This window comes from Taudactylus pleione, unplaced genomic scaffold (assembly GCF_031769625.1).
Source record: "Taudactylus pleione unplaced genomic scaffold, aTauple2 ptg001060l, whole genome shotgun sequence".
NCBI classification, from domain to species: Eukaryota; Metazoa; Chordata; class Amphibia; order Anura; family Myobatrachidae; genus Taudactylus; species Taudactylus pleione.
In genome coordinates this window covers 3,254,041-3,281,239 of record NW_028285461.1, presented here as the reverse complement: position 1 = coordinate 3,281,239, position 27,199 = coordinate 3,254,041, and the positions used below count along the sequence as shown (strand labels likewise).

At 43.9% G+C, this 27,199-nt stretch overlaps 1 protein-coding gene across 7 annotated transcripts in view; it reads right to left on the bottom strand.

Moving 5' to 3' along the window:
* Positions 1 to 22,789, bottom strand: part of PHF21A (PHD finger protein 21A) — a 126,211-nt gene extending 103,422 nt beyond the window's left edge. For all 7 annotated transcript variants that reach the window (XM_088461518.1, XM_088461522.1, XM_088461516.1 and 4 more), the window contains exon 1: positions 22,324 to 22,789. The gene's annotated coding sequence lies outside the window, so the exon portion shown is untranslated. The remainder of the gene's footprint in view (positions 1 to 22,323) is intronic.
* Between the last annotated feature and the right edge of the window lie 4,410 nt (positions 22,790 to 27,199).

Here is a 27,199-nt window from a genome sequence, read left to right as displayed (position 1 = left end):
GCCCTATTCCTAAGACATTTCAATATGGTATACAAATATTCCAAAATATGGAATATTCCGATATCCAAAATACCCCTTGCCCCAAGCATTTTGGATATGGGAGACTCAACCTATATTAATATAATAAGCATGATTCCATTTTTCTTTTTCATTAAAACACTACTGCTAAAAAAAAAAAAAAGTTGTAAACAATAAAAAAAAAAAACACAACTTTTTTTTTTAACAGTTTCTTTCCCATCCCTGAGCCAGGCCCAACATTTTGATTGCCTACATGCGATTGCTCAACACAGATTGGTGCATTTGGAATGTGAAGGGGCAAGACAGACTTGTCGGAGAGTAATTGCTGGGACGATCTGCCCAACCAACGATATCGCTGAACGATTTCCCTGTACTGCAGGACAAACGATATTGGGTGTACACACTGAAAGATATCCTTCAGTGAAGTCATCGCGACATCTCTGAACAGGCATTTCTTGACGATATCATCCAAATTGGCCTGCATGTACGGACGACCAAAGATATAGTTATCGTCCAGCGGAAGCGCACATCGTTGGTCGTTCATTGCATACACACGAACGATATTGTTATCGTTTATATTGTTCACAGAGATCATCTCGTGTGTATGCACCTTTAGGAGCCAGGGCCAAAACTTAGCCCTCAGCTATTACAGTGCTGCAAACGGGCACAGAACTCAGTGACTAAAAATCATATTTTACTGTACACAAATATGATTGTCTATAATTCCCATTCATGTCTAGACAAAAATGACTAGCAAATATAAAAGATTTCTCAGACCTGTAACACCCTTCAGATAATTGGAGACACAAGTTATGCAGCTAGATGTAAAGTTATAAACTATAGCAAGAAATCATCACGGCGCGGATTCCCAGGGGAAGCCACATAATGAGCATTAGTGAACGTCTGCTCATACACTGGGAGAGGATGAAACTCGGACGACAATGCTGGACACCTATGTGACAAATTTCACTAAGAGTTGTAATAATAGAAACCAGTGTGATTAGGACTGTTTGTACACAAAGAGGCAGAGCTCATATATCTCCCTTTAGGTCACTATCCAGGAACTGATGTCAGCTAGTGTAAGCAGAGAGAATGCCACGGGGGACAGCCAGCAATGACCCTCTAGTCTTGCACCTAAGAGCAATGTTGATGAGTTAGTTGTTCAACTTGTTGTCATAATAATGCAGCATTCGGGACATCTTTCCCAACATCTCTCCCGGAGCAACGCCACCTTAAGCAAGCATCCCCAGGAATGCCTCTACCTCCAGCCACCGTTGGATACCTATGAAGAGAGAACATAGACTACACCAGAGGTCATACGCCGGGCCCAGGAGGGAGCTGGCTAGGAAGAAGCAACACGACTACTGAGAAGCTAAACTTAATGTTGTGATACAAAGAGCTCTGCAGTACTGCATGTGCGAGAGTCTAGCAGTCAATAAGAGTGCAGCCGATTCATTCAGATTCACTGCTCGACTTCCCCACCAGTGGCTACATCCACAGCAGCTGTCACCAGCGTGGATGGGGTACGATTAGCAGACCTCATAGAAACGCCATGAATAGGCTAGGCATATCCTTGTATCAAACATTTCAATTAAGCAGTACGCAGCCCATCAGTTTTCTAGGAACCACTAATATCACTAAGGCACGGCCTGACGAATATTCATGAACTGCAAGTTCCAAGTGATTTGCAAAATAGCTGCCTGCATTGTGTGAAATAAATATAGTCTCTCTTGCAGCCTATACCTTAGCCATAATAGACTTGAGAAGACTGCAATTGACGCCTAAGAACTGCATCAAATAGCAGGAGTGGTTGGTTATGGGCTTGTTCCCGCTGTTGCATTCTACAGCGTTAACACTAGATTTACGTATTTACCATGTGTGGACGTGCAATGCTAGTATAGTTAAAAAGCACATGAAAAGCCATAACTAACACACTTTACAGAAATCACAGCACATGTGCAGATAATATAGAAGCATAGAAGCATTGAACTTGAGCATAATATGAAAACAATAAATAGCAGACAATAATAGACAAAGAAAGGCAGAACACCACAAGGATGTATACATTCAACAAACTTTACTCAACAATTCAGCCACAAAACCTACTAGAAACCCAGGACTAATGCTCAACTCCATTTACTGTATAAAGTGGATAAAAAACGATTTAATTGAAACTACAGTATAGTACTATGACAAACTAACTTGGTAGAAGATTCAAAATTTGCCATCAAACACCAAAACTGCAACTCCAAGCTTATCCCCCCCCCCCCCTTGTAAAATGAATAATGATATTATAAAACTTCTGCATGTTTGTTACTAAGCGTACGATGCAATGCTTGTGTCAGATCTCAGCGGTAACGGAACTGTCCAATAAATGCGCAGTAGAGCGAGGTGATCCCCTATTGTGTTTTACATAGAGTTCACCTAAACAATGCAGCCAGTCTTAAGTTTTCTAATCATTCTAGTCATTAATTTTAGATCGCATACACAAACGAGACCAGATAAGCATTTCAACCAAACTGATAATTCTACAATGTATAGGAACATATAGGAAGCCCTGAGAGAAGAGAATGTGTATACAGGCTGAAAGCATACACTTCCTTCTGTACGTAGCATAGAAATGCTTGTGACAGACTGGTAGAGGCGCAAACTCTCCAATTCAGGCATGCCATGTACTTACTCACTTGTAATCCTCACAGCCAAATGCTTGTGTGATTTAACAGCAGCCACAGGTAGTCTGCATTAATTTTTCAAGTTACAGCTGACCTTTATTCTGGAAGGCGATTGCTTGTAACTATGTGTACAATGAAAGCAAGATAGTGATATATATATATATATATATATATATATATAGACACACATATATGTATACATACACATATAAATATACTGAGTACCCCAAGTCATGGGATAAATGCCTAGTATACTGTAGGACCCCCTCTAGCCCAGCGAAGTGCAGATACTCGACATGGCATCAATTCCACAAGTGGACGGAAGACCTCTAGAGACATGTGGACACATGCCGTTTGGATAGCTTCCCACAGCTCCCTGATATTTGTAGGTGCAGGATCTTAGGTGCGAATGGACCTCTCCACCAAGTCCCATAAATGCTCGATTAGGTGCATGTCGGGGAACGTGCTGGCCGCACCATTCAGCAGAACTCTCCAGAATGCTCCTCGAACCAGTTCTGGACAACTTGGAACCGATGTCACCGTGCATTATCCTGCTGGAATATTCCAGCATTGTGGGAGTACATGAAGCCCATGAAAGGCTGCAAATGGTCATCAAGCAATGCAACGTAGCATTTACCAGTCAATGACGTGTTCAGGTGGACCAACGGACACAACACATGCCACGTGAACACGCCCCACACCATTATGGAACCACCACCAGCCTGCACGGTGCCTTGTTGACAACTGGGGTCCATGGCCTCATGGAGTCTGCGCCACATCCGTACCCTACAATCAGCCCGAAACAACAGGAACAGTGACTCATCGGACCACGTCACGTTGCCAGTCCTCCAGGGTCCAATTAGAGACATCATAAGTTCAGGTGAGGAGCTGTATTCAGTGTTGTAGTATTAACAGGGACACTCTGGTGGGTGTTCTGATCCCATATCCCATGAAGCTAAAAAACGCTGCACTGACCTGCTGAACATGCATCTGGTACCTTCTACACTGAATGTGAATGTGATTTGAGCAAGGGTCGCTTGTCTGCTTCCACGGACAATTCTGGCCAGACGGCGCTGGTCACGATCATTAAGCACCCGTGGTCAGTCATTGCGCTGTCCACAGCGGGTGATCATGCCTTTTTGAGGTATTCCCGGTACACACTTGCAATAATTAAGTCCCTGCCCAAGTGGAGCTTACAACCTGTGGGGGGAATTCAATTGTTTTCGCCCACGGCTGTTAGTAATTGGTGCCCGACAGAGCAATTCAATTGTTGCTCCGTTCAGGAGCGAATGCTGCGGGTGGACACATTTCTGCTTGCACCCTCCTAAGGTGGCAGGCGGAAGTTTGCCAAAACTGCTGGTATTGGGTGCTCAAACTGCTGTTTAGGCACGCTAACCAGGACTTTAGACGGGTTTAGCCATTTTATGCGGCTAAACCCGGTAATATTTGGGTGCGAACAAGAGCGATAATTAATAGGCGCCCATAATAATTTAATTGCTCCGTCGGACACCAATTAATTATCGTTGCGCAGAAATCAATGGAATTACCTCCCTTTATGTTACAGTAAAACAACAAATAAATCGCCATCACTCCATGCACATGGAGATTCGGATGGTCACTTAGGTTATTATAGACATAACAGGTCAGGAAACGCAGCTCGTTTGACACAACAGATCCTGATCCCCAGCTTATGGGAAGTCAATAGACCGTTAAATGCAGTTTGAAAACGACTGTGGATACGGTCACTATCCACCATGCGACTGTATCTCTGACTATGTGCCGTATTCAATTTGAGAGGACCTGCGATACTTTTCCGCCTCCCAGACTTTTGGCCTACATCGCGTGTTTTGTAGGCGAAAAAGTATCGCGCGCGTGCCCGCGTATCCCCATATTCAATTTGAAAGTACACAAAAATGGGACCCGTCAAAATCTAAACAAGCGGATTTGGGGAAATCAGCCTGTGACCCCCCCAAAAGATGCTCTGACATGGGGGTTAGCTATGGTTACCCCCGATTTGGCTTGCTGAAGGTATTTGGTGTTTTTAAACGGGCTGAATAGCGTTTTTGAATAAGTGGTGCAGAATATTATTTAGGAGGTTTCTTTGCAGAAAATAACTTATCCCAGCATATTTGGGGTACTTGAAAACGGGGGTCAGCATATATTAAAGTTGCTAAAGTTAAGTTGAAAAAAAACATGAAAATCCACCTGCCGCAAGCCCCTGCAATGAAAAAAAAACACCTGGAGCATACTTGGGGACCCCCCCAGAGTCAAGTTCGCTAGTTTTTAACTGTCACCCAACATTTTTTTTTTTTCGCCCCCAAATTCCAAGTGATTTTTTTGGGCGTTCTTCAAAAAATGTTTTGACAGTTTACCTTTGGGGGACTGTCTGAAGGCTGTACGGGGGTTCCTGAAATGTTGCATCCCAAAACCCCAATTCTGCACTCTATTCCGCCTGCTATTCATAGGCGAAACTTTTCCGCCTATTACATTGCATTGACTTTCCGCCTAGGCGAAAAGTCTTACAAATTGAATACGGAGGAAAGACAAAATAGGCGAAAATTAAGTCATAAGCGAAAACTTTCCGACACCAATGGAATACGGGCCTATGCACAAATCCAGTTGATTAGTGGCCGGCCCCAGTGTATGACGTAACTTAAGCTCTTGGACACATATTTCTATTTTTTCTCATACAAATCCTTGAAACGTACTTACGGGGGAATTCAATTGTTTTTTGGGCGGCGATAAGTAATGGGCGCCCGAAACCCATGCAAAGTTCTGGTGAGGGCCCCCAACAAACTTTTTGCGGATCTCTGCTCATAACTTCAGGGGGGTGCGAGCAGAAATCGGAGCACTCACAGCACTTGCGCCCGATCGGAGCAACAATTGAATAGATCTATCAGGCATCCATTACTAACGGGCGCCTAAACAATATTTGAATTCCCCCTTAGTGCTTTTGTGTGTTTTAAACACATTTTAGATACACTCAGGATAATTATTTTTAACAAACAAAGGGACAAGTTCAATTCTGCGCACTGTTTATAGTGCCAGGAAGGAGTTCCTGGAGGTATTCAATTCAGCATGCTGTTAGGTCGTCTAAAGGACTTCTTATCGCACCCTCTTGAGGGCACGAGCAGAAATTCGATTAACGTTCCGGATGTGATGCTGTCTTCAGGCTTAGCGCGGTGCTAACAGCCTAGCGGCCGGCACTTTAGTAGGAGATTGCCGGTTCTCGCAACTAAACATCCATGTTAAGTCAAGAGAACCTGTAATAGTCGGACTAAACTGCATGGTGACTTGAATAGCCCTGGGACCAACTTCTCGGGGCTATTCATCTCGCCCTGAATTGAATCTCCCCCAAGGACCTTAAAGAGAGAAAAGAAGGAAAAGAACTCCTCCTTTGTGGGGGCACTCTTTTTGAAAATGTAAGTTTAAAATTAAAAATAATTTGTGTCCACATATAGAGTGCGACTTTACATTTTTTATAAAATTTAAAACACTTTTTTTCTTATGTGCATAAAGAGATGCTGGGATAGGATCTTTTTCTGTGATTTTAAACATACCATATTGAGGGGTCTATTTACTAAGCAGTGTTATGAGACAGAGTGAAAAGTGATAAGAGAGTGATAAGGTGCCAGCCAATCAGCTCCCAACTGTGATCTCACAGGCGGTGTTTGACAAATGACAGTTGGGAGCTGACTGGCTGGCACCTTATCACAGACTTATCACTTTTCACTCTGTCTCAAAGGGGGGCATCCACTACACGATTTTAGCAAGCGACTGAACGATAACGACGTCGTTATCGTTCAAAAAACGTTTATAAATCATGCAGTGTTTGGTCGTTAACGATCAACGATTCGCGCTCCCGCTGGTCGTTTGATCGTCTCCTCAGTCGACCGAACATGCAGGTCAATTTCACTTGCTCTATTGAAGATTGTTTGCAAATCATTCACACTGAGATAAAATTTCAAGGGAAAATCGTTTAGAGATTGGACAGGGAGTAGATCGTCCAGTGGATGTGCCCCTTAACACTGCTTAGTAAATAGACCCCTAAAAGATTTATTTATTTTTATTTATTTTTTTAAATTAAGTTTAAAATATAAGTGCCCTCACAAAGGAGTCCTTCTTTCCCTCTCTTTAAGGTCCTTGGGGCTGATTCAATTCAGTGCGCTGTTAGGGCGATTAAATGATTTCTTCTTGACACCCTCCTGAGGTTACGAGGAAAAATCCGACTAAAGTGCCGACCGCCAGGCTGTTTTCTGGCTTAGCGAGGCGCCAACAGCCTCGCGGGCGGCACTTTAGTAGGGGAATGCCGGTTCTTGCGACTAAACACCCAGGTTAAGTCACGAGAAACATCATTCTCCAACTTAACATGCAAGTTGCCGAACTAAACAGTGCGCTGAATTGGATAGATCCAGGACCAACTTCCCGGCACTATTGAACTGCCGCTTAATTGAAATCGCCCCCCCCCCCCTTGTTTGTATAGGATAAATGACACCAGGGTACGCCGCCTTCTATCTTCAAAATCTTTTGCTTTAAATCGATCTAGTGTGGTACCACTTTGGTAAATGTTGTTTAGCTAATTTTAAACAAACTACTTGGTGTACGGTTGCATGCATGTTTTAAGTAATTCAGATAATGAAGACATGATTAACGCATTAGAATCACATGGATATTTTTTAACATATGGTTGTATTTTGTTCTGTAAATGTCCTGATGCATAAAGAATTGTTCTAGAGTGTGACAGCATACACACTGCAAGATCCGCTATATATCGGCACTATATATTGTTGCAGGATTAAGGTTAGCGAACCGCAATGCACGTTGCATCGTCCCATCTGACACATTTACTCCGAAATCAGTGTGAACGAGCCCTGAGGCTGTATCTATGGGACTGCAGTTCTGGGGTTTTTTTATACTTTAAATTCTATCATACTCTCATACAATTTCCAATTTGTATTACCATTAAAGATAACAACACTTGTTATTACCATTGAAGAAAACACCACCAAAATGGATGCATTCTGAAAGACTGTGCTATGCCATTTACATACAAGAGACATTTGTATTTGGGGGGGGTGCATAAATACCAACAGATATGAATAAGCAGTTACGTTATGTATTGCCAAGTTTACAACTTAGAATACACCTTATCGTGTCTGGGTCACATGTTGTTCAAACTGGGTCATAAGTCTGAACCAATGGACAATGGACCCCATCGGGACTTACGACCAGACCCTAAGGTTGGGTCTGGGCACTCGTAAGCCCCAGGGAGCTTCCTGCTCTGACATCAGCAATGATGTCAGTGGAGCCGCCCCCAAACGGCAAGCGTTCCGCTGGGAACGCCTCCATTTGGGCAGGCACGCCCCCTGCCCGTCTTCCAAACTGGGCGAGCTGTCACTCACCATCGACAGCTCGCCCCGTCTGCTGCGGGACCCCTAGCGATGGAGTGTCCATCGCTAGCCGGGTCTCGCGCGTGCGCACGACGGAGCCGGCTCCATCGTGCGCATGCCCAGTGGGGCAACTTCGAGTCGGTTGCGAGCGCTCAGCGCTTGCGACTGACTCTGAATGACCCCCAAAATCCTTTACTTTGTTCTCTGTATGAATGCGCTCCACAAGTATCCCATATGCGTAGGTCTCATCCCATACATATAAGCAGGTATCGGCCCTCGGGCTTAAAGTGCAGTATGGTTTTTCTCTGTAAAAATAACTTTCTGAAGTTTTTATATCCCGTTTTCAAGCTCTGGGGAGTAATGTCATCAAGCATAAGGTGACACTGCAGATGAAAGATACCCAATTTTCCCTGCTGAAAGTTTTTATGCTACTCCAAGCGGACAGATCACAGTGCGACTACAACTCACGAGAAGTAACACCGTTTTCCACAATAAACACGGTCACCAAATGGCGAATCTGCAGCCATTATTCTACGCTGCACAGATCAGCTCTTTCAATCACCACACAAAGCAAATGGATCTTTACTGCTCTTGCCCACCTGCATTTGTGTTGGCCAATAACCTCATACACAGGTCACCAGATATCAGCCAACCTGATAGGCAAAGCCGAAAGATCAGATTTTTATATGGTAAATTGGTCACCACGCACTGGCTATGTCTGCTAAGTTGCCTACAGAATATGCAATATATATATATATATATATATATATATATATATATATATATATTGCATATTCTGTTACACATATATATACACACACATTTATACACACACACACATACACACACACACACACACACACAGTAGATATATATATAATTCTGCTCGCAGCTGAAATGTATGCTCCCGTGGCTGTATGCGCCCGTACAGAGCAACAATTGAATTGCTCTGTCGGGTGCCCGGTGCCTGCAGCCTCTGGTGCTAACAATTGAATCGACCCCCATGAGACCAAATCAAGTTGCTCCTGAAATTCCTGAATTATTAAGGAACAACACCCGGTTGCGCTTTACAAGTATACCTTAATAAACTTCCTATGCTGCGGCCAACAGTGCAGTAGACCAGTCACCGACTACAGATAACAAAACAGTATATAAAGACATACTACATGTACTGGTTGTTACAGCCTCAAAACTTCTCATCTAGTCGCTACCTATGTCTGTCTGGATTGAAGGGAGAAGTTCAATCATTTTAGGCCTTACATAACTGGGAGGATTAACGCATGTGTGACATCTCTATGCTTATGAGAAACATTTTGCTACATCAAAACAGCAGAAGTCTGAGCTTTCCTCAGTCAACTCTACGATTAATAGCAAATAATCTGCAGACAACAAACGCAGTTAGTATAAATAATGCTATAGTTAAGAAGTCCAAGACAGAATTTTCCTTGTGTGTGTTATCATGCGGTAATGCCATTGCAATTAGCCAGTTTGTATTATAATGCTACATACAGGAAGCTGATCAGTGTGTATATATTTAAAAGATAAATATAATTAATGGATGTAAAAGTATTAGACTAGTACAACAGAATATTCAATATGTAAAAATAAGTGGTTTATTTTGATGGTATTGCAGTACGCAATAGGAGCAACAATATAAACCCTCAACAAAATCAGATAGATAGATAGATAGATAGATAGATAGATAGATAGATAGATAGATAGAGATATTTTTTTATGGATATACTTATGGTGCATACACACAGTCAGATTTGATGAACGATTGAACGATTTTTACAACGATTTGAACGATTTCATCAACGATTTCTAACAGTATTAAAAGGAATGAAATGGTCAAAATCTTACTACAAACACAGTCGATGTCAGAGATCGTTATCTGACATGCCGGGAACACGCATCATTCATCGATGCATGCCCTCCCTACATGTCAAAGATATGAGCAACTGAACGATTTTTACATTCGTTATCGTTCATATCTGATAAGAAATCAGACCATGTGTATGCACCATTAGAGGCCTATCCATTAGCAGATAAATTTGAACGATGAACGATTTATCACTCAGTCGTTCAATTTATCTGCTAATGGATAGGCTCTGAACGATAAAAATGCGCACTCCCGCGGCCGACAAATTTAGTCTTTTGTCTCTCCAACATGTTGGTCAATTATCGTTTATCACTGACAGATATTAAAAATATCTGTCGCGGTAAATGACGAACGACTTTTTTGATGAAAATTAATAGAAACATTAAAAAAATCCACTCCCAGAATGATGTCATGCAATATCGTTCGTCGTTTGCAAAAATCTGTCATGTACATGACATATCTATCACAGCAGCCCCAGGGATTTTCAAAGGATAAATCTTTTGTCTTTCAGAAAGATCTGCTAATGGATAGGCCCCTTAATATCTATCAGCGTTAACGATAATTGACCAACATGTTGGAGAGACAAAAGACCAAATTTGTCAGTCGCGGGAGTGCGCATTTTCATCGTTCAGAGCCTAACCATTAGCAGATAAATCGGTCAGCGTTCAAATTTATCTGCTAATGGATAGGCCCCTTTAGAATGATCTCTGCAACTACTTTCTCAAAGCTGGGGTAAACCCACTTTAGTGTTTCAGTAGTTAAAAGAAATAAATATATCAATAAACTTTTATACATTCTCCATGAAGCAATTTCTATCCATCTTTAAACATTTTGAACGGTATTTGAATTCTGATTTATAGTACTGCTTTACATTGCTGATTGACTTAATAGTAGCTATAATGTTATATTTGTTTGTTTTTACATAAACTATATGAATGGGCACTTAGGGCCTGATTCAGAGCCGGACGCTATTTGCGCTCGCTCGTTCAGAAAATAGGGGTGGCTATTCAAATGAACCGTTCGCTCTTTGCGGTCTGTTCACGCCTCTATTTCTGAATGAGCTAACAAAACTTGCGGTCGTTTCTTGGAAAACTACGCCCTCTGGCCGCTCGCATCCTACGTCATGTCCGCTATTTATTAGATTAATCGAGTACATCGACCAGGGTATGAACTGTTCGCTATTCTTGTGGTTGGTTTTTGCTACCACAATTTTGCGAGCAGTTCTGGCTATAAAATAACCCAGTGACGTGGTCAGTGACGCTGCTGTATTAATTATGCACACCCATAAAACGCCCGTTTTGACATTTAAGCACGCCTACGTTCGGATCTCCACTCCCCGTTTTCAAGCACCTTCCCCTGTTACCACCCACATACGCTTCCTCCTGTCACTCAAATTATCAGGCATTCGCTATTTTGAGAGCACATTAATTTTGACCGCACTGACTGGTTCGCGCATGCGTATAACGATCCGTACGCATGCGCAGTTGGGCAAACATCGCTCGGAGCAAACGAGCGGCTCTGAATCAGGCCCTTAGTGCATTGTACAAGTCTGAACATGACATGTTGCTGTTATGAAATAGTACACATAAGTAAAGTTGCAGTGACTGATCACTCAAAGGGGCATATTAATCAATTATTGGGACTTTGTCCCATAACTAAAATAGCTTATCGCTGCAACAAGAAATGAAGGATCGTCCAAATGTATAAAAAAAAAAAAAAAAACACCACATCCAGGGGCTTCGATAGGAGCCCGTCCCTGTGATGTGCGATTCGGTGTGATGTGGTATTGTCAGTGCCCGACTGGAAGGCCAAATTCAAACAGAGATGGTGCACCATTTCACCCCCAGTAAGGTTACTTGTGCAAATTCTATACACCATTGCCCAGAATATTACATATCAATTATTTTATGTACAGATTTGTGATATAGTAACATTATCACTTGTTTATATAGCACTATCGTATTGCGTAACGCTGAGAATATTAGTCATTCACATTAGCCCCTCCCCCATTGGAGTGTGCATGCTACATTTAGTAACACACACACACAAAAGTCCATTCCAATCAGCAGCTAATTAGCTAACCAGTATGTTTTTGGAATGTGGGATCTGGAGCAAACTCCTGAGCCCATAACTGTGTTTGTTTAAGTAGTGGGGTTTCTTGATGTTCTCTTAATAAAAAGGTCATGGTTACATTTGACACCTCATGATAATGTCTAGCACATGCATATGTAGTATTTGCTGCATAACCAAGTAAATAAAAAATTCATAAATTTTTTTAGATTATGTGTTTCTCTATTACATTAACAATCCAGTAATTTGTTGGGGTTGGTTACGGGATGCGGGCGCTCAAGATCCCAGCTGTCAGAATCCTGACGCCGGGCACCCTGACAGGGTAAGGCTCTTTACACACACCCACGCACGCACGCATGCACACACACACGGTTTTGTCTGGACAGTCAGGTTTTTTTTTCCTGTGGATCAGTCCCTTTCACACACACACATAGCAGTTTTGTGCAGTGTATGATGTAATTGCCCTGTGTTTGTATCGCTTTTCAATCTTTAAAACTGAAACTGTGGACGGCAGGCGTACTAGTCAGTGGTTATCACTGCTGTAACACGGCGACCGTGCCGTGTTTGTGCAGTGTGGAAGCCCTAATGTATTTGTAACTTCCACTAAAGTTAAAACAACGGTAAAAAACAACTCAGTTTTTTTTTGCCGGACGGACAAAACTGTTTCAGCGGGGAGCTGTGCTGGAGGGCAGGGTGCTTTTTGCCCTTTAGAAATAGGGCACGGTGTCACGCTAAGATAGCTAGTATCCTAACCCTACCCTTAAACCTAACCCTCCCCAGTCTAAAGCCACATACACATGGGACGATGTGCTGTTTTAATGTTATTGGTGAAAGATTTCCCTTGAACTTTCCAAAGTGCAGGACGTATGATATTGGGTGTACAGCCATGGCCAAAAGGTTAAGAATGACACAAGTATTGGTGATCACAAAGTTTGCTGCGTCAGTGTTTTTAGACCTTTTTGTCAGATGTTACTATGGTATACTGAAGTAAAATTACAAGGATCTCATAAGTGTCAAAGGCTTTTATTGACAATTACATTAAGTTTATGCAAAGAGTCAATATTTGCAGTGCTGACCCTTCTTTTTCAAGACCTCTGCAATTCGCCCTGGCATGCTGTCAATCAACTTCTGGGCCACATACTGACTGATGACCGCCCATTCTTACCTAATCAATGCTTGGAGTTTGTCAGAATTTAGGGTTTTTGTTTGTCCACCCGCCTCTTGAGGATTGACCAAAAGTTTGCAATGGGATTAGGGTCTGGGGAGTTTCCTGGCCTTGGACCCAAAATTTCGATGTTTTGTTCCCCGTGCCACTTAGTTGTTACTTTTGCCTTATGGCAAGGTGCTCCATCATGCTGGAAAAGACATTGTTCGTCACCAAACTGTTCTTGGATGGTAGGGAGAAGTTGCTCTTGGAGGATATTTTGGTACCATTCTTTATACATGGCTGTGTTTTTAGGCAAAATTGTGAGTGATCCCACTCCCTTGACTGAGAAGCAACCCCACACATGAATGGTCTCAGGATGCTTTACTGTTGGCATGACACAGGACTGATGGTAGCGCTCACCTTTCCATCTCCGGACAAGTGTTTTTCCAGATGCCCCATACAATCTGAAAGGGGATTCATCAGAGAAAATATCTTTACCCCAGTCCTCAGCAGTCCTATCCCTGTATCTTTTGCAGAATATCAGTCTGTCCCTGATGTTTTTCCTGGACAGAAGTGGCTTCTTTGCTACCCTTCTTGACACCAGGCCATCCTCCAAAAGTCTCCATCCGGTGTCATGCCAACCGTAAAGCATCCTGAGACCATTCATGTGTGGGGTTGCTTCCCACAAATTCTGGCAAGCATTGATTAGGCAAGAATGGGCGGCCATCAGTCAGTATGTGGCCCAGAAGTTGATTGACAGCATGCCAGGGCGAATTGCAGAGGTCTTGAAAAAGAAGGGTCAACACTGCAAATATTGACCCTTTGCATATACTTAATGTAACTGTCAATAAAAGCCTTTGACACTTATGAAATGCTTGTAATGTTACTTCAGTATACCATAGTAACATCTGACATAAAGGTCTAACAACACTGAAGCAGCAGACTTTGTGATCACCAATACTTGTGTCATTCTCAAAACTTTTGGTCATGGCTGTACACACTTAAAGATATGTTTCAGTGAAGTCATCCTGCCACATCTCTGAACAGGCAATTCTTAACGATATTGTCAGATTCGCCTGCATGTACGGACGACAAAAGACATCGATAAAGACCAGCGGGAGCGCGCATTGATGGCCGTTCACTGCATACACACTGAACGATATATCATTGAACGATATTGTTATAGTCCATATCGTTCATAAAAATCGTCTAGTGTGTATGCGGCTTAACCCCCTCCCTAGTGTCTAACCCTAACTCCAATACTTACCGTCGGGATGCCGGAGCCGGGATTCTGACTGGTGTCAGGATTCCGGCGCTGGCATTCTGAGCGCCAGCATCCCGACAGCCGGGATATAAACAACATCCCATTTGTTGACATTGAACCTTGTACTCATTGGACACCGACTAACTTTTCCTAAACTGTAAGCAATAATTCAATGCAAGTAAGACACTAGGCAAAACTATTGTGTATTCCCTGTGGTGGATTAGTTGGCTGTAGCTGGAACAGATCATTGAGCTCTTTGGCAAATGCGTCCTGTGTACGCTCACCCTCCCCCATTCAGTAGCCGACTGTCGCGGCCTCTGCACTGGTTGCGGCTGTTCAAAATATATGTAAATACCAGCATCTGCCCAATAGCTGGACTATAAATACGCACATACTCGTACCTTTTCAAAGGCATGTTGTATTTGAGATGCTTGCAAACTATGTATGGGAGTACAGTGTAAACACCTGAATGAAAACTAGGTTGATAAATACAAGCAATCTACTTGTAGACTCAACTCAGTGTAGGTATGAGACTGTATACCGTGATAAGTATGATAATGTATTACTAGTCAATACACGTAGGGGGGGGAATTCAATTGTTTTTTGGGCAGGGAGAAGTAATGGGCACCCGACGGAGCAATTCAATTGTTTTGCCGATGTGGGCGCGACTGCATTGCTCGTTGCGCCCAATGCACCAGGCCTAGCCTCATAAAGCGCCTAAACCCGTGCAAAGTCCTGGTTGGGGTGGCCAAACAGCCGACATTTTTCAGATTTCTTCTCAGCACCTCAGGAGGCTGCAAAATCATGCAGTCGCACCCAATCGGCAAACAATTGAATAGCTACTTACGGGCGCCCAAGCAATTGAATTTTCCCCTGTAAAGTTTTATTATTAAAATGATGGGATTTATAAGTGCAAGAAATAGGTGGCGATTCAAATGGTTTTGTGAGCAGCAATAATTAATGGGTGCCCGACGGAGCAATTAAATTGTTTTGGGCACCTATTAATCGCACTTGTCACGCCAAAAGCACCAGGTTCAGCCGCGCAAAGCAACTTAACACATCTAAACCAATGGAAAACTTTTTGCACATTTCTGCTCGCCATCTCAGTAGGGTGCGAGCAGAAATGTGGGCGCCCGCTGTAATCATGCCCGATCGGAGCAACAATTGAATTGCTCTGTCAGGCGCCCATTAAGAACAGGCGCACAGAAAACACCCAAATTCCTCCCATAATAAAGTTCAAATTCCGATTCTTCGTGCCCTTCATAGACTGTTCATAAGACAAACCTTGGGTATTCAGTGACAATGAAATTGATAATAATGCAATTGTAGTTTAAATATATATATTAATGTCATTTACACAGTTTTAAAACATTAATAACACACATGAACAGTTCTTCCTTTAATTTTATACTCTGATATGCGAGGCCTCTATGCACTTTCATCATCTGATGGGGGAAAAAAAAAAAACTACAGGAGAACAGTCTCCGTCTACCAAATATGCTAACATAACAGAATGTCCTGTACAACAACCTGGCATGCATTAGCATCCTACTACACATGCTCTAGCATACGTACTGATGCTACACAGATCAAACATGGAGAAAGACAAAGACTATGCAGCCACTCCCAGCACTGAAATACATCAAATTCATTTCCCTGCCAGTAAGTAAATAAGCTCTCGGACGGACTTCTTCAGCCACCTGTCCCTTCAGAGCCCTCTGTGTGCCAGATGGATTGCAATGTGCAGAAATGCATTGCCGCCAATGAAAAGCTTCACACTGTACAAGGTAAAGTTGTCAGGACTAGGCCTAACAAATGTGATCATAATTACAATGCCTGAACCAAAGAAACACTCAAAACATAAAATAAATAGCTTTACATTCTACACTCCGTTAACTGCATATAGTATATACTTCTATTCATCAACATGTGCGGAAAATAGATAAGTGCAAACTCCCCGCAGTTGCATCTAGAATGAGCTTAATTGACTCGATCTAGACCTCGACGTGACTTAATATTTCCTGCAGCCGCACAACTGCATGTTCCCAGCACAAATCCCAGCCACTGACAATTCAGTTTCACAAAGGCCAATCACAAGTCTCTTCATTGAAATTAGGGAATGTCAGGTTCTCATCACACAAAGCCCCTCGGAACGTGAGCCGTTATTCGGCACATGCCTTCTACAGACCCCTGTAAAGTGTGAGGGGGTGGAGGGAGCATCAGGCGTTCCTGAGTGCGAGAATGGCAGCTGTGATTGCAGGAGGGGAAAGAAATAATAAGACAACATGGGAAATATCCACAGTTAGGAATAAAGAAGGCAAAACTGTGGAAGGAAACTGGTGAACTAAGATTGCTGTGATTCGCATGAGGCAGACAACGAAATGTGAATCATTACAATCACAGGCGCTCTTTTATTTTGTTATGGACTAGATTAGCACAATATTGGTTGGGACCAAGATTAGATTGATTTGCCAGCCTCCACACCGTTAAGGCCTTCTAGCAACTTCACTTCAACAGCTTTTAGGTGGGGATTCAATTGTGGAGCACGTCCCCTGTTGTGCGTCTATGCGAATAGGCGCCCGAAGGAGTAATTCAATTGTTTTTACCGCTCGGGCGCTCATAAGCATTTACTGCGCCCACAAGCACCGGGTTTAGCCATGCATATCGGCTAAACCGGTCTATAGAGGAGGTTAGGCCGGTAAACCACCGGCGGGGTGCCCCTATTAAAAAAAAAAATTGGACCTTAGACACATTTCTTCTCACACCTCAGCAAGCTGCGAGAAGGAATGTGTACCCCCTCAGCTTTAGGCGTCCGAACGGAAAAGCAAAAATGTAATTGCTCCGTCAGGCGCCTATTCACATAGACGCCCAGCAGGGGGCATGCACCACAAATGAATCGCCCCCTCAAAGTCCAAAACACCAAAAAATAAGGGAGATTACAGCCTCCTAGTAACTTGGCTTATGCCCAACTGCACAGATCAGACACAGGGGGCTATTTACTAAGCCTTGGATGGAGATAAAGTCCCAACCAATCAGCTCCTAACTGCCATGTCACAGGCTGTGTGTGAAAAATAACAGATAGGAGCCGATTGTTTGGGACTTTAGCTCCGTTCACTTTATCTCCATACAATAATTAGTAAATAGACCTCAAAGTATTAACCAATCAGCTCCTGTCATTTTTCAAACACAGGGGGTCTATGTACTAAGGGGTCTATTACGGAGAGCCTTGAACTGAGATAAAGTACCAGCCAACCAGCTCGTAAATGTCATTTTTCAAACAGCATGGCAACTGGTACTTTATCTCCATCCAAGGCTTAGTAAATAGACCCCCCCAGTAACATAAAGGTACTATAGTACATTGCTAATAAGTCCGCCAACTTGTGGAGAGGTGCAGAATGAAATGCTATATTATTATTACTTCCTAGGGCCCTTGCGGAAACAAAGACGTTACAATCAGTTCTCTCTCAAGTATTAAAGATTCCATACTCAAAGGATGTTGTCATACAACCATACACTGGCATCAATGTAGCGCTATACGAGTGCTAGCTTACAAACCTTATGGCAGTGTTGGCTAACCTTGACACTCCAGCTGTTATGGAACTACATAACCCAGCATGCACTGCTACAGTTTTGCTATTAGGGCATGCTAAAACTGTGGCAGGGCATGCTGGGATATATAGTTCCACAACAGCTGGAGTGTCAAGGTTAGCCAACACTGCCTTATGGTGTCAAGACAGAGATGGAGAAATGTACAAAGAAATTACTACATGTACAGAAAGCATACAAATTAAGAAGTTATGCACTGAGAAATTAAAAATATAACAAAAGAAAAAAAAAAAAAATTTCACTGAGGAGCTCCGTATCTAAATAATTTTCTATAGGTCAGGCATCTCAGAGGTCATGTGTGATATATGCAATACTTTACAGTAGTGGGACACACTCTTTTAGAATACACAAGTTACTGAAAACTGAAGAGAGGTTTTAAAAACACACGCGAGCATGTCCTTTTAAACCAGTGATGGGTAACATGTAGCCCCCACAGGGTCACATGTGACGCTCAAAGCTCCTTCATGCTTTGCTGTCGTATTTGTTGGAATGTTTGTTTAAAATGCCTGCTAGTATAATATTATAGAGAAGTGTCTTTTACATTGATTAAGTGGCCTTTGTATTAATTATCGCGGTTTTGGCGCGATTATTTTCAGTCCAACTCTCTGGGAATATTTTTTTAAAACTGTTTATGGAACAGCAAAGTGAAAACAAAAATGTACAATATACATATCAAGAATAAACAAATTACAAAATGTGATTACTAGTCCAAGTCATTTCTTGATAAAGAGTTAAAGAATAAATTGCTTTCAGGTTTTTCATTAAACAAACATAACCTTATAAACAACATAGTTATACACAGAAATCATAAAAGATAAAACGACAGTAAATCACAACATGGAAGTTACAATTATTATATCCTTCTGAGACTCAAAAAAAACAAATGTAGAAAAAGCATCCATATGTTCAGATCTATTTATATCTGGTAGCCATGTTGCAGCAGGGTCCAAATATCAAAATTATAAGGAATGAGCAGGGCTAAAATAGAATAAGCGGGGATACATATTCCAGTAATCCGAAAAATGTTTACATTGAAACAGCGGGACAAAATATTTAGGAAATATATTAGGTGACCTGGCGAAACAGGAACCACTCTGTATGTTCAAAAACTTTCCAGATCTTCGTATAAGAAGGTAAACTCTACATACACTCCCCATTTTTTTTTTTTTTTAAGAAAGCTATAACCCCCTTTTCAATAATATAAGTAGCCACACGTCTCTCATGATAGAGTAGATCTAGAACAGCTAACTGTCATTCATTGAGAGTAGGAGAAGAACGTGAAATCCAGTGGGGAATATTTTAATTTTTAATAAAAATATCCCGGGTATGTTCTACCGGGAACTCGCAGGTAACAGCTGCCCACAGCTTCAGCTTCCGGGGACTGGCCGGGGGAATCTCTCTCTCCTGCCCCTGGTACGCCCATAGGCAAACAGTAGTTTACACCATCTGAAGATGGTGTAGACTACCGGGGCTAAACTCAGAAAATCTTCGCTTTTTGGAGTTTAGTACATAGGCGTTAGATCGTAGTCATTGATAATAATGGGGACTGCGATCTGATGCGCTAATTAGCACTTTGCAGGAGATTTCTGTGAATCTCCTGCAATGTGCCAGTAGTACATAGGATCAATACATAAAATTATGCAGAAACTGCAGTTTCTGCATAATTTTATGTAAAAAGTGGCTTGATACAGACTCCCCTAAATATATTAAATGAATTTACTGAGACAAAGAGTAATCTACTGTACAGCCCTTCTAAATGTTGGAGGGTCATCCAATGTGGTCCCCAAAGTGTATCCTATTGTCTATCACTGCCTTAAACAGAACAGGATTAGATACAAGTGTGCAAACTGTACATTTGCTCACTTGTAAAATAAAATAAGACAATTATGCACAAAATTGACACATTCTACAAACACAAGTATTTACAGATGCACTAATATAGTAAGAGATGAGATATACGTAGAGATAAACATGTATAAGTTTCACTCTTATGTTCCTATTGCAAATGGGTCCAAATTTCTAGGATTCTGTGTAAAGTCACTCCAACATACAGACATTTCCAAACGTTACACACAAACCAATAATGCAGATTTGATAAAATATTCAGCCACTTTTAGACAATCACAGGCATAACTTTCACCTAATCAATACCTTATAGAGAACGTCACATTATAGTGATGTATCTCATGTTCTGTGCCTGCCAAGTCACTTGTATATGTCCCAAATCACAAAACAAACTTTGTCACTGTCTCACCATATAAAGGGTGCCCACTGCCCCACACTTGTAGCCCAAATGTCTATGTACTAGAATCCCTTTTTAAATTGCATCACAAGTTCTATAGATCTTTCAAATAGGAAAAAAAAAAAAAAAGTTACATAACTAAAAAAAAGTATTATTATAGTGTTGCTTCTAGAGGAGCGATAGGCAACTTGATACACTTCGGGGGCTGCACTGAGCGGCCCTTTAACCTTCAAAAGGGACGCACATTACCATTAATCTCGGTAGTAAATTAAATTAATACCTTTAATCAATGAAACAGACACCTATATGTAATATTATATCAGCAGGCCTTTAAAAACAAATTATAAAAAAATATAACTAACAAATGTAACAACAAAGTAGAGGAAGGAGCTAGAGGCTACAAGTGCATGCTTGAGGGGCCGCATGTTGCCGTCACAGTTCTGTATCAATATAACACCTGATTGAACAGGCCAAAACTGGCATTTAGCAAGATTGTAACTATAAATGGAGTGAAATGTGAGGAAATGCATACATTGCAATGTAATTTAGCGCAGAGAATACACTTGGTAAGTGATGATGGTATTCAAAAATAAAATAAAAAAATTTTGGGGGGTGAATATAATGTGGGAGCATATTAAACATTTCCTTTAGCACTGTAAAGGGGGGTATCCACTACGCGACCTGAAAGTCCGAACGTCTAGCGTTCAAGACCTTCAGGTCGCCGAGGTGCGGTGCCCGCACTGAACACCATTCAGTGAAGGAGCCCGACCTCCTATCTCTGAACATGCCGAACCTGATGAGCGTCATCAGGTTGACGGGCATGTTCAGTAGATAGTCAAGGATGGCAAGGACCCGGCGTGCAACAATATCGCTGGTCCTTGCCGGCTATCCATTACCCGACTTTGTGAACAATCTGACCAAAACCTCCTGGTTTTGGCCAGATTGTTCACAAAGTCGGGTAATGGATAGGCCCCTTAAGATTAGACATTGTAGTAATTAGAATGAAATTAGTTTAGAAGTAACTGTCAAACTATGTACGGATTTTGTCATAATCCACAAAAGTTATGTTCTATCATTCAGTCGCTCACGGTTACGTATTTCCCATGTCAAATGCTCACATATTATGGACAAGACACATTTTTCACCAGTTCAATCGTTCTGATGTTTTTACTTCAGGCTTAAATAAATATTGGTGTCACAAAAAAAACAATCCCACAAAACTGTCACACTTTACATAACTCCCACCGCTACCAATGGGGGCTGCTGGGATGTCTAGTTCCACACACCGCCTACCCAGCCTTACACTATCCTACAACCCACTGCAGACTGTCCCATACAAAAATAATACACAAAGCAGACTGTGGACACTGTTACTGAAGACTGTTCACAGTAGATCTGTGCAGCTATCCCACATGAAGAACATATTATTAATATTATCATCATTTATCTATATAGCGCCACAAGTGTTCCGCAGCGCCTTACAAAGTACATAAATAGGTGACCAGTGACGTACAGTACAATACAATATAACGTAGGGCAGGGACATGCAGAATATACATTGCTACGTTAGCAATGTAAGTACACTAACATATTGGAAGTGGGGGGGGGGCTGTAATTGGGATCCAGGAGAGGGGCAGTGAGTAAGTGTGCACTCATACTCAGGTCCTTTATTAATTATACAGTCCCAGTCAGATTTGTGCTTATTCATCACTTTAAATCAGTGCTACTCAGGTGTCTCATTGCAACCCCTCCCCCCCCCAAAAAAACTTACACTTGTGCAGAGGTGCTGAGTCTAGTGCAGACCCCCCCATCAGTGTGACCCCCCCCCTCCTGCCTGCTGGTGGCTGAGTGGGAGACATCCTCACTGCTCAGCTGTCCCCTCAGCACCACACTCCCCGGCTCCCGGGCCTGCTCAGCCTCACTACTCACTCACAACTTCCAGCTCCCACTCCCCCCCGTCCCCCAGCCCCTGTGCCCACCCGGCCTAACAGCCCCGCCGGTACCAGCCTAGCCTCCCCCCCACGGCCCACACCTGCTGCAGGGGTGCCCCGCTCCTTTAGGTGGGGGGTCGCCGGGACTGCTCCCCACTCCTCCTCCTCCTCTTCTTCTTCTTGTTTCTTTCTTCTCTTTTCCTCCTCTTCTTTCAGGGGAGGGGGGAGAGGCTGTCACCGCCACATCTTCCCTCACAGCCCCCCCGGCCCCCGCCGGCTTGGGGGTAAATAACACGGGGGGCACCCCCCTGAACTACCAGCCCTCTGCCCCCTTCCAGGAAAAGGAGAAGGGGGGGATGAATGGGGTGGGGGGGGATAAGGACAGAAGGGGGGAGGGGGAGCAGCAAGCGCCGGTTAATAGAAAGAATTAATTGCTCCCGGCCGGGCAAAGGGGGGGGGCAAATAAATAAATAAAGAGAAAGTGATGGCAAAAGAAGAACTCTCTCCCTCCCCGAGCCGCAGTGCACCCGGAGCCGGATCACTCCGCCGCACTCTCTCTCTCTCCCCCCTCCCCTCCCTCTCCAGGCGCGCTCCCGCGGGGGGGTCCTATCCGCTGAGCGGGGCGGGCACGCGCGCACACAGGCCCCCGTGACGTAGGAAGGAAAAAGGGCCCGAGCGGCCGGCGAGCGGAGGGAGAGGGGAGGGGGTGTGTGTGTGATGGGACGCTGGGAGGAGCTCTCGGCCGCCAAAGGCCCCCGGTAAGTTGGCCAGGTACTCCCCCGCAGCGGAGAACCCCCGACCGCTCCTGGCGCGGGGAGCCCCGGGGCCCCCCTGGAGGGTAGGGACGAGAAGGAAAGAGCGGACTACTTCACGTGTCGGTGCGGCGGATTTATTTCACTTTGCCTAAGGAACGGGGTGTGATGCGGCTCTCATTGCCTAGGGAAAAAACCCGGATGTAAAGTCAGGAAAAGTAAAGTAAAGAGAGAAGTGTAGAGAGCTAAAGGGAAAAAGAGAGGGAGGTGGGGGGAGTGCAGGGAAAGAGGATATAGGGAGACAAAGGAGGGGTTATCCTGGGATTTGAGGGGGGGGGATCAGAAGTACAAAGAAAAGTGCAGTATGGGTTCAGTGCAAAGTAATACAGGTTTATTCATTGACAGTTATGTATATGGCACACATTCTGCAGCGCTTTACAGGGCATATATGTCAGCTTAGAATCTGTAGGGACTGTTAGTAATGGGTGCCCGAAGGAGCAATTCAATTGTTGATCCGATCGGGCGCGAATGTGCGGGCGCGCAGATTTCTGCTCACACCCTCCTGAGGTGGTGAGTAGAAATCTTCGAACTGGAGATGGCTGCTGAGCGAGTGTCTCCTCACAATGACTCGAATAATTTAGATCAGGGGCGGCAAAACTTTTCTGCCGAGGGCCATTTTGATATATATAACATGGGGGCAGGCCAAGCCCCCTCTGTGTGATGTCACATGGGGGCGGGGCCACAATTGCCGGAGCTGTAAGGGCAGCGGTGTCACCGTCTGAAGCATCCTAAGGACGCCCCAGGTGGCACTGCTGCATAGATTCTGGCTGCGGGGTGCCATTCTAGGCACACTGCTAGCCAGATGAGGCTGGCAGAAAAAAAAAGATCAGAGGGCCAGACCAAATTATTCCGGGGGCCTTATACGGCCCCTGGGCCTGAGGTTCCCCATCCCTGATAAAGATGTTCGAATGATTCGAGTCACTCAAAGTTTGATGTGCCACCTTTCTAGCCTCTCTGTCAGACACAGAGGGAGCCGATACCGCCAGGCCCGGGGTGACTTGGGAGAGTCAGTGAAGCAGCCAGTAGGATGTACAGCGCGTGTGGGTCTGGTGGGTGGGGCGGAGCTGGCAGCCACTCACTGAGTCGTGCTGCTACTGCCGGGGCCCGGGCAGTGCTGTAGGATGTTCTGCAGTGTGTGTGGGTCTGATGGGGGGCTGCAGCTGGCAGCGACTCACTCGGAGTCGCGCTGCTACTGCCGGGTGGGATCGGGGTCTGTGATTTTGCACTGGGCTGCGGGGGGGAGGAGCTTTCAGTGACTCACTTCGAGTTGGCGGCTTCACTGCTTTCTACTGCTCCACTGTATGTAAATGAGCCGTGTCTCAAGACACTGGACCTCATTCAGAGGCGGTCGCACGGAGCGATTTGTCGTAGCGAGCGATGTTTTTTTCAACTGCGCATGCGTGTACATGGCAGTGCGCGTGTGCAAGCCTGTCTTCCCGACCGCAATCCTCTTGCTCACTAGTCACTACGAGGTCGTAGCTGTGATTGACATTTTGTGCCGTTTGTGGGTGGTTACAGGGGAAGGTGCTTGTGAACGGGGGTGCGGTGGTGCGCACGCAGGCGTGGTTGACCTTAAAAAGGGCATTTTAAGGGCGTGCATATATTACTGAGCGAGTCATCACACACGTCATCTCGTTGCAATAACGACGCTACTGCTCGCAGAGCTAAGGGTAGCCCAGGGTCTACCATAAGCATTGCGAGTGCTGCCGATGGTTTCTGCCTCAACCGACGTTTGTAGGCCGTTAACAATGTAACAGGTGTTAATCGTGCTGACGTAGGTTGTCGCCTGCGATTGACTCTGAATTAGGCCGTAGAGATAGGAGGTGTGCTTTCATTGTTGTGGGTGTTTCCACGCTTACGATGTGCGTTGCGACTGAGCGCTCGTTTTGCATATTCTCAATCACTTTGGGTGTGACCGCCTCTGAATGCGGTCCACTGTCTCCAGACGTGACTGAGCTGAGCCATGTGGCTCAACGCAATACACTGAATCACTCTGCCCATGACTACTTCAAACTGCTGTTTGGGCATGCTAACCAGGACTTTAGATGGGTTTAGGTGGCTAAACCTGGTCTATTTGGGCCAGAGATTGGGCCTGATAAAACAATTCAATCCCCCCCCACCCCCTTTATTCCCTTTCACACACACTTGGGTTAATTTTTTGTGAGAAGCCAATTAACCTGCAAGTGTGTTTTTGGAATGTGGGAGGAACCTGGATTACTCGGAGGAAATCTAAGCAAACACTGGGAGAACATGCAAACTCCACAGAGAGAGTTCCTTGGTCAGGAATTGAGCTCATGATCTCAATGCTGTGAGACAGTAATGTTAACCACTATGCCAGCCGTGCTGCCCAATATCACAGCTAGGGAGAACTGCAGGAGGGGAGAATTGCAAATAAAAATCCTTATGAAAAACACTAACAACAAAATGTTTAGTTTTTGTAACTTAGGAGGTAGAAATAATTTACAGCATTTTCAGATGTTGGGAAATATGTTCCTGTTCTTATTTTTTTTAATTTGCTTTTTAATCATTGGTAATGGGTGTAAATATAAAGCTGGATACACACTGGCAGATATATTGGCCGATCAATTGATCAGCCAATATATCGTTAACTGATCGGCGAGTGTGTACAAAAGATATGTCTGTGATCGGCGTCGTTCACAGACATATTGCGTCGGCTCTGCTGCACAGCCGATGCCCAGTTTATCTGCATACATATTGGGCATCATGCTGTGTGTATGGCCGACAAGCCGACCACACGATTGGTTGGCCATTCAGTGACTTGAAAAAGAAATAGGTAAGTGCTTCTAAATAACACAATTAAGTGTGTATATAGTATGGGCTAGTCTAGGCTTCCCCTTCAATGTGGGTCTGAGTACTCCACAGAAATTGGTACTAAATTACTAAAAATAAAATAAAGGCGCCTGTGACCAGCTGCTGATTTAAAATATTTTACTTCATTCAATATCATATAAAATACACAAAATATAAAATGCAGGTGGAAAATAGTTTCTTTGGATCACAATATTAAAAACAATTATTAAATATACCGTATATACTCGAATATAAGCCGAGGTACCTACTTTTACCCCAAAAAACTGGGAAAATTTATTGACTCGAGTATAAGCCTAGTGTGGGAAATGGCAGCAGCTGGTAGTGCCCCCAGTAGTAATTCCCCCTGGTTGTGCCCCCAGTAGTAATCCCTCCTGGTAATGCTCCCAGTGGTAATCCCCCCCTGGTAGTGCCCCCTGTAGTAATCCCCCCCTTGTAGTGCCCCCTGTAGTAATCCCCCCCTTGTAGTTCCCCCTGTAGTAATTGCCCCCTGTAGCAATCCCCCCCTGGTAGTGCCCCCTGTAGTAATCCCCCCCTTGTAGTTCCCCCTGTAGTAATCCCTCCCTTGTAGTTCCCCCTGTAGTAATCCCCCCCTTGTAGTTCCCCCTGTAGTAATTGCCCCCTGGTAGTGCCCGCTGTAGTAATTGCCCCCTGTAGTAATCGCCCCCCCCCCCCAGTAGAGAGAAAAGTAGTAAGAATTAAAAAAAAAAAATCCCCTGAAACTCCCGCTCCTGGTCCCGCCGCTGTCCGCTCCTCCGGCCGCTTTGTATGGGAGAGACGTCGTCATGACGACGTCTCTCCCATTACCCACTGCGGGAGCCGGAAGATGGCTCCCACAGTGGGAGCAGCAGCAGCCGCTGAGAGTCTGACAGACTCTCAGCGGCTGCTGATTACACCAAACACGCAGCTGCCGGCTCCAGCGGCTGTGTGTTTGGCAGTGTGTAGCGCTGACCGAACTCCGTCCGGTCAGCGCTACACTTGACTCGAGTATAAGCCGAGGGGGTACTTTTTCAGCACAAAAAATGTGCTGAAAAACTCGGCTTATACTCGAGTATATACGGTACTTTCCTAACGTGCACTTTCTGATACTAATCTGCTCAACTAACAACCTCATTGCTGCTATAGTTATTTTTTTATATAGATTAATTATTTGAATTCTGTTGTGCTACTAAAGTTATTTGTAAACCCAATGACTAGGAACTACAGGTTGAGTCTCCCTTATCCAAATATTCTGAAATATGGAATATTTTTAGCATGACTGAGAAAGTGAAACCTTTGCTTTCTGATGGTTCAATGTACACAAACTTTGTTTAAAGCACAAATTATTTCATGAATG